The sequence below is a fragment of the Trichosurus vulpecula genome, chromosome 4 (assembly GCF_011100635.1).
Source record: "Trichosurus vulpecula isolate mTriVul1 chromosome 4, mTriVul1.pri, whole genome shotgun sequence".
In the NCBI taxonomy this organism is placed as follows: Eukaryota; Metazoa; Chordata; class Mammalia; order Diprotodontia; family Phalangeridae; genus Trichosurus; species Trichosurus vulpecula.
Window position 1 is genome coordinate 384,359,986 of NC_050576.1, and position 14,326 is coordinate 384,374,311.

Genomic DNA, 14,326 nt, shown 5'->3' on the forward strand with positions numbered 1-14,326 from the left:
CTGGCTGCTGGCAAAAGTTAGACTCTGATTCTATTTGTTAGATGGAAGTTAGTTTCAATTAACCACTAGACTCAGAACTTTCCATTATTCTTTTCATCATATTTTCTTTGAAGATGAACAACTTATTTTGTCAGCATTATGCTTCATAACTGCTTTGGTGAACAAAGCCTGAATTTCACCCCCCACCATCAGTAGCCTAGAAACTTTCTATGAGCGTTCTAAAATACATTAACATCAGTAATTGTTTTTAGTTCCTTTTTTAAAAGAAATAATAATACAGATTGGAAAAACAGATCAGGTTCAAACTTCTGAAAAAAACCATGCATACATATATATTACACAAATATACACACACATGCATGCACACACACATTTATATATATATGTGTATATATATGTATATATATATACACATATATGAGAGACAGAGAGAGACAAAGAGAGAGAGAGAGAGAGAGAGGATATAAACATGCATAAGGCCTTATCTTTTTCTTTTACTATCTTTCATACAACTATGAGCTCAGTCTGTAGTGTTCTTTGAACCACATAAATATATTGAAGGGTTCATTTTCTTTGCTGGTTGAGTGAATGCAGAGTTCCATTCTAACTCTTCCTCTCTTTGGAGGTTTATACACTATTCTGGAGCCCAGGAAGCCCTATAACAGAATTCTAATCTTTTAGATCTGACATTTGATGATGAAATTCTGTGGTGCTTTTATTAAAAAAAAAATCAGAAAGAAAACTTTCCAAAAACAAAGTGAGTGGCTAGTCTGTCTTGACCTGTTCTCTGTCCTGTATTATTTGTTACAGCAGGGTTGCAGGTTCAGCTGTGTAATTTATTTGAACTTTCCAAAGGCCTTTGATAGGATTTCATATCAAAGGTGTTTCCAAAAATGGATCACCCTGGAACAGGAGGAAATGCTTTTCTGCAAAATGCCAACTGGCTTAGAGACAGGAGCAAAAGAGATTCTGCAGATGCAGATTTAGACAATGATGTCCTTCTAGGATCCATCCTGGGGTGAGACTCAATGACTTTGTAAATAATCTGATTGATTGAGAAATGTGTAAAGTTAATAATGCTGTAGATAAACAAATTTCTCTGGAAATATGAAGGAAAATACTTCTGTATGGCTTCATGACTTTGATTAGTACAATGAACAAGATTAGGAGTGAATCATGCTTCCCCTTTCTGGGCAGAGAGGTGTTAGACTAGAGGTATAGAGTGAGACATGCATTTTCAGACTCATAGGATAAATTCGGAGGATGATATCAAAGAGGAAAATGTTGAGTAGCAAGTATGCTTCAATGTTGACACATAGAAAGGGCCTATTTTAGGGTCAAGCTATATTTCTAAAATAATCATGGACTCCAAAGCTTATACCTCTTGTACCTATTGTACACTGTTGCCTTAATTTTTCTGCTTTTAGCTTCTGTCATTGCATTTCACAAGAAATTAGATTTTATCACAGCAGTTCCTGGAAATTGAAAGGACAATATTATCCCACTCTTGTATAAAATTGTGGTGTATTTGTTCTTGGAATATTCTGGCAAAGTCTGTTTCTCCTACCCTATGAAAGATATGGCAGAATTAGAGTATCTCTATAAAAAGCTTACTAACTGAGATGGGTAGGACCACCATTGAACACAGATATAATCAGGAATGATCTAGAGAGACAAATTCTAATGACTACATTGGAAGTCTTTTTAATCATGAAAGTTGTAGACATTATGAACCTGGACATCACCACATTGTGGAATGTAGGGAGGGTAAGTCAAAAATAATGCTAGATTTGAAGTCAAGAGACTTTACTGATAATGTAACCAAGAAGCTTTTGGGGACTGTTTCCTGTAAGGTGAATGGGGTTGCCAGGTTGACTTCTGAGGTTTTTCAGAATGGAAATGAATGAATGTAGAGAAAGGTTTTAAGTATTTAAACATTGATGATAAATTCATAATGGATTATTATAATAAATGAGGGTATTTTATAATACAATACAACAAAGCAACGTAACACAATTATTAGCACTTAGATAAGTCCCAATAGTTGACCTAAAGGAGCTTAAAATTTAGTAGGAAGAAATGAAACAAAAATAGAGAGCCATGATATAGAGAATGTTAAAATGTATATTTCTAACCTCTTGAAACAGGCTAACTACTAGACTTGTGTTGTCACAATCCATTATTTTGTGCCACTGTTAGAGACAGAATACTGGGCTAGATATGCCATAGGTTTTACTCTGTAAGTTAATTGTCGTTTACAAAATTTTAATTGGTTTAAAAAATGTTGAATTTGTAATAGTTAAGTTAGCACCAAAATAAACATAGAGATAAAATATTCTGTGTTATTTTATAAAATGCCTTTCTTTTTGTGTTCTTTTGATAATTAGTTACCATAAAGTTGATATTAGACATTCATACAACTAATTTGACTGCTTTTGCAGTGATTCATATTTATATAAATGAATTTAAGTGCATAAAGTATCATAACAGCTTTTCATTTATTTCCACTTAATATTTCTGTCAAGATTCTTTGTTGATTTACATTTACTTTTTCTTTTCTACAGTCAAAGTTAATATATATTCCATTCTTCTTCTTCTGTTTCACTTTGGTTTTTTTTTTGTTTGTTTGTTTGGCTTTTAATTATTTCATACCAATAAGGTCTCTTAGTATTTCTTTATCTTCTTTATACTTGCTAATTTTAATTACCTTATAGTGTTCCATAGCATCAAAGTGTGGGGGGGGAGGGTAGACAAGGGAAGGGAACAAGCATTTTTAATCTTCTATTATGTACCAGGCACTGTGCTAAGCTCTTTTCAAATATTATGTTATTGATTATTAAGTAATACTATAAAGTATTATTTATAATACAATATTAATATAATATAAATAAATATAAAGCCATGTACTGCTATTATTTTTATGACTATTCCTCTATTACTGGACATAATATGGAAAATTCTTTAACTCAAAATGCTTTCCCTGAGATTTTGGAAGTGATTATCCCATTTTGTTTTTCAAGTTAATTATTAAAATAAGAATAACTGAAGTAAATCTTTTCTTTCACCTTGTGGAAAGAGGTTACTGATGTAGAAATTTAAAAAGTAAATCTTCCTTTATGTACCATCCCTGATTTCCAGCAACAAGACATGGGCTTAATTCAATTAGATACTATGCAATAGGTTTTAGGCTCAGAGGCCATTGATATTATAAAATTATTGGGGCTTTGGAAAGGAAGAGGAAAGGGGGGACAAAGAATGTAGTTCATGCTCCTTACATATTGAACATTTTCATCCTTGGTGGGTCAGCAGATATCTTGAACTATTCTATGAAACTTCAAGAAGGGCATGTCAACATAGAACTACAACAGAAAGGTCTTTCTTGGACACAAAAAATAATGCACAAAGTGCTTTGTCCTCCAGAAGGGAGCATTTACCAAAAGGCTATTGCAAAATGCCATTGTTTTCATTTGGAGTGGCTTATCCCTTTCCTTTAGCAGTGTTATTATGAGTCTAATTTCTATAAATGGAAATGACCTGAAAGACAAAAAGTGGTATGTAGGTTTTTCTATCCGTAGTAACAAAAGAAATCAATAGCTGAGCCAGCAATTTCTATTTCTAAAGCCTAAGCAAGCAATCACTGAAGAAAGATTTCTCCAACAATTTTATTTTTTGATAATGTATGGTACACTATAACTTAATGAATTACAGAGTTATAGAATCTTAGAGATGAAAGGGACCTTAGAGAAAACCTATTCTAATGTCCAAATCATTGTCATAATATCTCTACTGCATTTCTGAAAAGTGGTCATCTAATTTCTTTCTAAAAAGTGGTTTATTCTTTTTTATTTTTATAAGGAGAATAAGTATTTATTTAGTCCAAGCATGCTCATGGCCTTCCTCACTTTTTCCTGAAAACCAGTAGAAAATTCTGGCCATCTCTTCCCTAACTTTTGGCCCATGACCACCCCATCTTAGTTTTTATTAAATACAATTCTTTAATGTCCTCCCTTTGTCCTGTTCTGTGGAGTTTCTCATTGGTTATATATTACAGCTTGTTCACATCCATTATGGGCTTTTCCATTGTCCCCTGTATGATACTCACTTTTGGTTCTTCAGAGGCAGTGATGCAACATCTCTCACTGCCCTATAGCAACACCAGTAAAGTGGTATTACATATTGAAAAGATGGATCTTTGCTTTCAGAAAAAGCTTGAGTTCAGCAAAAGAGCTTTTCAATTTCCTGCAAGCCATCCAGCCTGCTCTCTTCCTTCTGTGCAACAATTTAGATGGAATCCCTATTGTGACCTTGACGGATAAGAATCTTGTAGAATAAGCAGGCATGAATGGGTTATCCTCTGCGATGATGGAACTCCTGAATCTAAAAGATCTTAGATTCATTCAAGTATTCAAGCATATTCATATATTCATAATTAACCCATAGAAAAAAGAAGCTGAAACTATACTGTACAAATTCAACAAGTGTACCATTATGGTTTAATGGTCTGATTTTATGATGATTACTTTGATATTCAATCAGTATCAAAACTATTCTACCATTGCAGCGACTAATCTGAATCAATATTTGTATTCCCTGCCCATTCTCCAACCCCCAGGCACCACTACCAGTACGTTGACAGTTACTACAGCCAATGATATCTCTTTTTCTTTTGAATTCTCATAACAAATAGTATATACAATGCAGTCTTGGCACTTGTATAATTGATTTAATTCAACAATCATATCTGGAGCACATATTGTGTACAAAGAACTGGAGGAAGAAATGAGAATGCAGAAAGAAACAAAGATACTTTCTGCCCTCAATAAACTTGCATTGTACTGAATGGTGACAATATGTACACAAATACAGAAATATAGATAGAGAAAAAAATTAAAGATTGTTTTCTGTAGAGGGAGGGTGCTAAAAGAGGACTAAAAACTGGGGAAATAAGGGAAGACCTAGGATAAGAAGTATGGGGGTGTGTGTGGGGGGAGGGGGTGAGAAAGAAGAGTGTTCGTTGTATACTTGCTTATATAATGTACTGAAGTTCCTTGGATCCGGAGTTAAATTCATAGAACCTTAGAAGGTAGAATAAAAACAAATTTACAGATCATCTGATTCAGCTTCTTCACTTTACTGTTTGACTCATTTCCCATGACCTACTCATATGCTCCAACTCAGCTACACAGAGGGATGGTCACGCTCTTTGTCTTGCCATCATTTGTTATTATTGTACTTCCTTAAACAAGAACTCTGAAATTCCTTGATCTGATTCAATCCTATCATTCCATTTCCTTGCCTTTCTCTTCCTAAGGTCCTTCTTCATCCTCACCAGACCCTCCAATTCCTCCACACATCACTACATTTCCAGGCAATCACCCTTGCTATGGCAATACTCTCAGCCCCTTATTTAGCCAATTTGTCTCCACACTAGCCTCTATTCACAACTCCCTTGCTCCATTTCCTATCATTATTCATGCCTTTCAATACCCCAACCTAGATTTCTCTTAGTAGTTTAGTCAGATAGGTGGCATAGCAAATAGGGGTCTAGTAAGGAAGACCTGAATTCAAATCCTGCTTCAGATACTTGCTAGTTTTGTGGCCTTGAGCAAGTAACTTCCCTCAGTTTCAGTTTCTTCATCTATGAAATGGGGATAATGATACCTTCTCCATCAAAGGGTTTTGATGAGAATTAAATGAGATAACTTTTGTACATAATCTTGCAAACCTTAAAGAGCTATACAAATGCTAGCTTTTATTATGATTATTTCCCTCTCCCTATTCCTGTGCTGCTAAACAAGGCTAGAGGAAGTTATACAACTAAGCTGAATCCACTACATATTTTTTATTCTGTCCTACTCACCATAGCACCTCCACTTTCCCCTCTTAGCTGAGTACCTCACTTCATACTTTATTAAGAAAATTGAGGCCATATAGTACCCTGCTGCCTACAGCTTCAACCTTTCAAACTGAACCTCCACAGACTAAGCTTGAAAGTAATTAAGCCACTTACTTTAGCAGACCCTGGAACCAGGAGCTTCCTTTTCATCTGGCCCCTTACCACCCAACCCCTTGACGTATGTCTATTTTTGCTTCTTGCTCTGAGAACAATAATCGAGCCAACACTACCAACACACCAGTGCAAAGAGTTTGACAGTTGGCTGCTTTATTGTTCCATCCACTGAGGTCCAGCTATATTTAATAACTTGCACAAGATCACATAGGAACTAAACATGAGATGTAGATTTTGTTTGTTTGCTTATTTTAATAAATCAATAGTTGATTTATAAAGAGTTTTTTCTTCAGCACCTCTTTTTGGTCAATTCTCATGCACAGTCTACATTTTTTCTTTGAGGCTTTACTTGTAGATTTTCCTAAGTCATTGTCTTCTTTAAAAAGTAGTATTTTTCCATATTATAGGTCAGGTTAATCTTTAGCATTCATTTTTACAAGATTTTAAGTTCCAAATTTATCTCCCTCTCTCACCCCTCCCTGCTTCTAAAAGTGGTAGGCCATTTGATATAGGTTATACATGTGCTATCAGGTAAAGCATATTTCCATATTAATCACAGTTATGAAGTAAGAAAACATGAAAAGGACAAAAACATGACAAAGAATAAAGTGAAAAAGTTATGCTTCAATCTGCATTCAGAGTCCATCAGATCTTTATCTGGATGTAGGTATCATTTTCCTTCTTGAGTAGTTTGTATTTGTCTTGGATCATTGTGTTGCTGAGAAGAGCTGAGTCAGTCATAGTTGATCATCATACAATGTTTCTGATACTATGTAAAATGTTTTCCTGGTTCTGCTCGTTTTACTTTGCATCAGCCTGTACAAGTCTTTCCAGTTTTTTTTTCTGAAATCTGCCTGTTCATAATTTCTTACTGCACAACAGTATTCCATTACATTTGTATGTCACAGCTTGTTCAGCCATTACCCAATTGATGGGCATCTCATCAATTTCCAATATTTTGCCATCATTAAAAGGGCTGCTATAAATATTGTTACACATGTGGGTCCTTTCCTCTTTTTATGATCTCTTTGAGATACAGACCTAGTAGTGGTATTGCTGGATCAAAAGATATGCACAGTTTGGTTGCCTTTGGGCATAGCTCCAAATTGCTCCCCAGAATGGTTGGATCAGTTAATGATTCCACCTACAATGCATTAGTGTCCTAATTTTTCCATATCCTCTCCAACCTTTGACATTTTCCTTTGTTTTTGTCATATCAGCCAGTTAGGTGTGAAATGACACCTCAGAGTTGTTTTAATTTTTATTTCTCCAATCAAAAGTGATTTAGAGCACTTCTTCATATGCCTACAGATAGCTTGATTTCTTCACCTGAAAACTGCTTATTTATATCCTTTGACCATTTATCAATTAGAGGATTACTTGTAGTCTTATAAATTTGACTCCATTCTCTATATAGCTGAGAAATGAGGCCTTTATCAGAGGCACTTGCTGTAAAGATTATTGCCCAGCTTTCTGTTTTCTTTTTAATCTTGGTTGCATTGGTTTTGTTTGTGCAAAAGCTTTTTAATCTAATATAATCAAAATTATCTATTTTACATTTTGTAATGCTCTCTATCTCTTGTTTGGTCATGAATTCTTCCATTATCCATAGATGTGACAATTAGATTATTCCTTGCTCTTCTAATTTTTTTTTATGGTGTCACCCCTTATGTCTAAATAATGTACCCTTTTTGATATATATATGGTATATGGTGTGAGATGTTGGTCTATACCTAGTCTGTGCCCTGTTGTTTTCCAGTTTTCCTAGCAATTTTTTTTCAAACAGTGAGTTCTTATCCCAAAGGCTGAGGTCTCAAGGTTTATTAAACATTAGGTTACTATGGTGATCTACTCCACTTATCTACCACTATATTTCTTAGCCAGTACCAGATAGTTTTGATGATTACTACTTTATAATATAGTTTGAGATCTGGTTTTAATAGGTCACCTTCCTTTGTATTTTTTTTCATTAATTCCCATGATATTCTTCATCTTTTGTTTTTCCATATAAATTTTGTTGTTATTTTTTTCTAGCTCCATAAAATGAAGTTTTGTGCTTTGATTGGTATGGCACTGAATAGGTAAATTATTTTAGGCAAAATTGTCACTTTTTTATTATATTGGCTCAGCCTACCAATGAACAATTGATATTTTTTCCAATTGTTTAGATATGACATTATTTGTGTGAAAAGTGTTTTGTAATTGTATTACTATAGTTCCTGGGTTTGTATTGGCAGATAGATGCCCAAGTATTTTATAGTGTTTATAATTATTTTGAATGGAATTCCACTTTCTATCTCTTGCTGCTGGACTTTGTTGGTCATATAAAAATATTGATGATTTATATAGGTTTATTTTATGTCCTGCAACTTGGCTAAAGTTGTTAATTATTTCCAGTACTTTTTTAGTTGATTTTCTAGGTTTCACTAAGTATACCTCATATCATCTGCAAAGAGTGATAGTTTTGTTTACACATTGCATATTCTAATTCCTTCTATTTCTTTTTCTTCTCTTATTGCTATAGCTAACATTTTTAGTACTATGTTGAATAATAGTGGTGATAATGGGCATCCTTGCTTCACCTCGATTTAGATAGGTACTGCTTATCATGGAAAGGAATGCTCCCTTTATTCTTATGTTCTCTAGTGCTTTTAACACAAATGGATGCTGTATTTTTTCCAAAAGCTTTTTCAGCATCTATTGAGATAATAATATGCTTTCTCTTGGCTTTGTTATTGATATGGTCAATTATGTTGATAGTTTCCCCAATATAAAGCCAACCCTGCATTCCTGGTATAAATCTCACCTGATCATAGTGTATAATCCTTATGATATATTGTTATAATAGTCTTCCTAGTATTTTGTTCAAACTTTTTGCACCAATATTCATTAGGGAAATTGGTTTATAATTTTCTTTCCCTGTTTTATCTTTTCCTGGTTTAGGTATCAGTGCCATATTTGTATAATAAAAGGAGATTGGTAGGACTACTTCTTCACCTATTTTTCCAAATAATTTATGTGTTTTGGAATTAATTGTTGTTTAAATGTTTGGTAGAATCTACTGATGAACCCATTTGGCTCTGGAGATTTTTTCTTAGGGAGTTCATTAATGGCTTGTTACATTTCTTTCTTTTTTAAAGATGGATTTATTTAGGCTTTCTATTTCCTTATCTGTTAATCCAGGCAATTCATATCTTTGGAAATATTCATTGATTTTACACTCAGATTGTCAGATTTGTTGGAATATAATTGGGCAAAATATTTCTGAAAGATTGCTTTAATTTCTTTTCATTGGTGGTGGTAATTTCACCATTTTCACTTTTGATATTGGATGTAAGAATTTAGAGAAATAAATTTTCCCATAAATACTGCTTTGGCTGCATCCCATAAGTTTTACGATATTGTCTCATTGTTGTAATTCTCTTTCATGAAATTAATGATTATTTCTATTATTTGTTCTGTGACCCACTTATTCTTTAAGATTAGAATATTTAATTTCCAATTAATTTTAATCTATCTTTCTTCTGTACTTTTTGAATGTAATTTTTATTGCATTATGATCTGAAAAGAATATATTTAATATTTTGGCCTTTCTATATTTGATTTTGAGGTTTTTATGTCCTAATGCATGGTCAGTTTGCATATGTGTCATGTGCTGCTGAGAAAAAGGCATATTCCCTTCTGTTCCCATTCAATTTTTTTCCAAAGGTCTGTCTTATCTAACTTTTCTAATGTTCTATTTACCTGCTTAGTTTCTTTCTTGTATGTTTTTTGGTTGGATTTGTCAAGTTCCAAGAGGGGACAGTTGAGGTCCCCCATTAGTATAGTTTTGGTGTTTATTTCTTCCTGTAATTCACTTAATTTCTCCTCTAAAAATCTGGATGCTATATCATATGATGCATATATGTTTTATGTTGGTATTACTTCATTGTCTATGGTACCTTTTAGCAAGATGTAGTTTCCTTCCTTATCTCTTTTAATTAAATCTATTTTGCTTTGCTTTGTCTGAGATCAGGATTGCTACCGTTTTTTTCTTCAATTGAAGCACGATAGATTCTGTTCTAGTCCCTTACTTTTACTCTATGCCTGTCTTTCTGCTTGAAGTGTGTTTCTTGTAAACAACATATTGTAGGATTCTGATTTTTGATCCACTCTGCTATCTATATCCATTTTATGGGAGAGTTCATCCCATTCACATTTGCAGATATGATCACTAATTGTATATTTCCTTCCATCATATTTTTTTCTCCTGTTAGTCCTCTCTTTGCACTCTTTCCCTTTGTGACAATGTTTTACTTCTGTCTACAACCTCCCTGGTCTGTTCTCCCTCCTGTCAGTCCCCTCCATTTACATAATCTCCTTCCCTCCTACTTCCCTGTCTGGTAAGATAGCTTTCTATATCCAACTGATTATGTGTATTTTTCTCTCTTTAGCCAATACTTGTGAGAGTAAGGTTCAAGTGATTGTCATTGCCCACCCTCCCATCATCCTCTCCACTGTAATAGGTCTTTTGGGGCTCTTCATGTGAAGTAATTTATGCCATTCCACCTCTCCCTTTCTTCTGAATCCATTGTACTCCTCTTTCTCATCCCTTAATTATTTTTTGTTATTCTCTCAAATTCATCTTATACCTGTACTTACTATCTATCTGTCTGTCTGTCTATCTATCTATCTATCTTCCTTATAGCTTTAGTATTAGTGATACAGTTTTTTTAAGAATTACAAGTATTATCTTTCTGTGTGGAAATGTAAATAGTTTAGCTCCATTGAATCCCTTATGTGAACAGAAAATTTGACATTCAAACACAGGAATCAAGAGAAGCATAAAAAGAAGAAGGCTAATATGGAAATGTGTTTCGCATGATTTCATATGCATAATGGATGTTGTATTTCTTGCTTTCTCAATTGGTAGGGGAGGAATGAAGGGAGGGAGAAAATTTGAAATTGGAAAAAAATAAAATTAAAACAATAAAGCAGTGTTCCTGCCAAATGGCCAAACACAGTAACTGTATCCCTTGGCTATATAAATGTCATCTACCTCACATGAGACAGTGTGGTGTAGTGGATAGTGGACTGACCTTAAACCCAGGTATTTCTGGTACTGCGTATGATATATATTGTTAGTGTGAACCAAGACAAGTCCCTTTTAAGTACTCTAACTATTCACTGAGATTATACATTACTGTTGTTTTTAGTTGGTTTTTTCAGTTGTGTCTGTCTCTGTGAGCCATTGAAGATTTTCTTGGCAGTAATACTGGAGTGGTTTGCTATTATGTTCTCCAGATCATTTCACAACTGAGGCAAACAGGGTTAAGTGACTTGCCCATGTTCACGTAGCAGTGTCTGAAGGCCAGATTTGAACTCAGGAAGATGAGTCTTCCTGATTCCAGGCCCAGCACTCTATCCAGTATGCCATCTAGATGCCCAATGCATTACAGTGTACATCAATCTGTTACTGAGGAATATCCTATACCAATGAAATGCCCAGGAATTTCCTATGGCAATGAAATCTCAGTCCAGTCATTAGTTCTCTCTATCACTCAAAGCTGTTGAGAAAAAAGACTTGGAAAACTATAAAAAGTGAGTGATTTTATTGATGCATATCTATTACGTGACTAAAATCAATTTACAAGCTTCAATCATTTGCAAGATTTCAGCATAGTGTAGTTCCCACTTTTAGGAAACCATGTTATCCCAGGTACTTGCCTTCTCTTCTTCTACCAAGGCATGCATGTACTAAATGGGATAATTGTCATAAACCAACACACATCTCTTTCCCCTTCACTATATTTTCAGAATACTATAAATTTATTTTTATTTTCTTTAAGACGTATTTTTGGATATGTTTTAATGGTGGCTATACTTTATGTATTGAAATATTGAGGAGATTTTGGGAGGAGTGTTAGATCTGTTGTGACAGGACCACTTTTAAAGATGAACAAACATGCTGCTAAAACAGACTACAATATTTCCCGAACATTTGCTTTATGAATATTTCCCAATGTAAAATCTTCTAGTAAAACATAACACATTTTATTAATTGATAAAAATATATACAAATAAATACTCTAATGAATATGAACAAAAATGGCTATTATAACATGCGTATGTATGTGTGTGTGTGTGTGTGTGTGTGTGTGTGTGTGTGCAATTTATAGTTCACAAAGAGTTTTAATATGCACAATCTTATTGCTCCTCTTAAGAAACTTGTAACCAGGACAGGGATTATTATACCCATTTTATAGATGGGGAAATGAAAGTCAGGGGTGTTGTGTCTCATTCAAGATGTCATGACTGGCAGTGGCAGAAGTTAGGCAATATCCCCTTATTTTCTATACAGTGTGGAATAATCTTTTAGCTATACAGCAGCACATTACATAGGCATATAAGAGCTTTTTCCCTGAGACCTTTGTTATAACATCACTCAATACAGACATTTTATAGTCTGAGTGTGAAACGTGAGTAAAATATTAAGCCAGAAAACTTTATGAAGAGTCTGAGACAGCAGATATGATAGCCAGATGTCATTTGATTGATACAAACTCCCCTTTGCCTTTCTAATTCGTTATTATTACAAAGTAGATTCTACACTGGAGAAATGTTGTGATGATTCTGTAAGTCTCTGCAGAAGACAGCTACATACTCTTTACCCAACAGGAAAATTCATTCAGCAAATTATTCAGGGTTTTAAGTAAAAAATTTGCTTAGGGCCAACTGAGGATAGCCCAAAGGCAAACTTGTAGGATAACTTCATGCAATGCTAGCCTCTACTCTCTACATTTTTGTTTCATTATATTCCTATTCCTAGAACATGGGAAATTTTATTTGAAAGAATATTCTCCTATATCTTTGGCTTGGAATGGAAATGAGGTCTAACATATAAATCTTTCATTGATGAAGCACCATAAAGAAAAAAAAAAGACTACCTGGAAGTTTGTCATAGAATTCTTGATTAACTAGAACCCCTTTGAAATTGATGGATTTCTTTGTAGAGAGAATATATGGTAGTGTATAATTCAATAAGTAAATTAGCATTAACTTAGGAAAAGAGAATGAAAAGGAAGGGAAGGAAAAAGCATTTATATAGCTAAATAAATGCTAGGTAACTGACTGTATCAAAGGGGAAACTTAAGTCTAAGAACTGGAAAAGAAAAGCTCAGCATTATTTTTGTGTTCATGGAGGAAAGAAGTTATCTATGCCAGCTCAAAAAATCTTAAAAAGTAATTGAGATAATTGAATCAAAAGTAGAAATTAAAACAATAAGCATTTCTTTTGTCCAGATCTGCGATTTCATTGATATAGGAGATTCCTGATGAAGAAGCTTTCACCATAATTACTAGTCAGTACATGCTCAGAATTTTAGTCTTAGTTTCCTGTAGCACCAAGACATTAAAGGACTTGTCCAGGATCACACAGTCAGTGTACATAAGTGGCAAGACTTGAATCCAGGTCTACTTGATTCTGAAACTAACTCTCTACCCACTGTGCCAAGTCGCTTCTCTAAACCATGAAATACCTAGGACAAACTGGCAGGTTTTTCCTTATATCTTCCTGAATTTGTCTCTGAAACCTTTACTTATTGCTATTAATTCTACACTATAGGCCCAAGCAAATCATGACTAATTGCTCTTTCTTGTGACAGCCGTTCAAATACTTGAAGAAATTTAACATGCTGCTCCATCCTCCCAATATATACCCCTAATGTCTTCTCCTAACTTAAACAAATATGGCAGGGATTTTAACCATTTTTGTGTCATGGACCCCTTTGGAAGTTTGGTAAAACCTATGGACCCCTTTCCAAAATAATATTTTAAATGTATTAAATAAAATATGTAAGATTACAAAAGAAACCCATTACAATGAAATGTAGTTGCCAATTGAAAGAAGTTTATAGATTGCAAGTTAAGACCTACAGTATGGAATGGTATTGACTTCTTTCATCATTGTCCTTTCTGTCCTCTGATTATTCTCTGATGTATCGATGTTCTTAAAATGTGGCACCTCAAACTAAACAGTCCAGTTGATGTTTTGTAACCTGAGAGGAGTAAAATGGGATCATTACTTCTCTGGTCCTGATTCCAAGCCTCACTCACAGCCTAAGATTGCAATCACTTTCTCTTCTACCATTTCACAATGTTGATTCTTGTTCAGTTTGCTATTCACCAAAATGCCCAAATCTTTTAAAGGCTGACTACTTTCCAGCCACATCTTCCCCAACTAGTGAAGCTAATTTATGAGGGCACATTAAAAATTTATGTTTGCCCCTGTTAATTGTGTGTGTCTTTTTCTCTACTGAGAGAGTGCTACCACCTTGG

At 34.2% G+C, this 14,326-nt stretch overlaps 1 pseudogene; it reads left to right on the plus strand.

The window, feature by feature from the left end:
- Window positions 1-893: 893 nt before the first annotated feature.
- Window positions 894-14,326, plus strand: part of LOC118847297 — a 36,643-nt pseudogene continuing 23,210 nt past the window's right edge.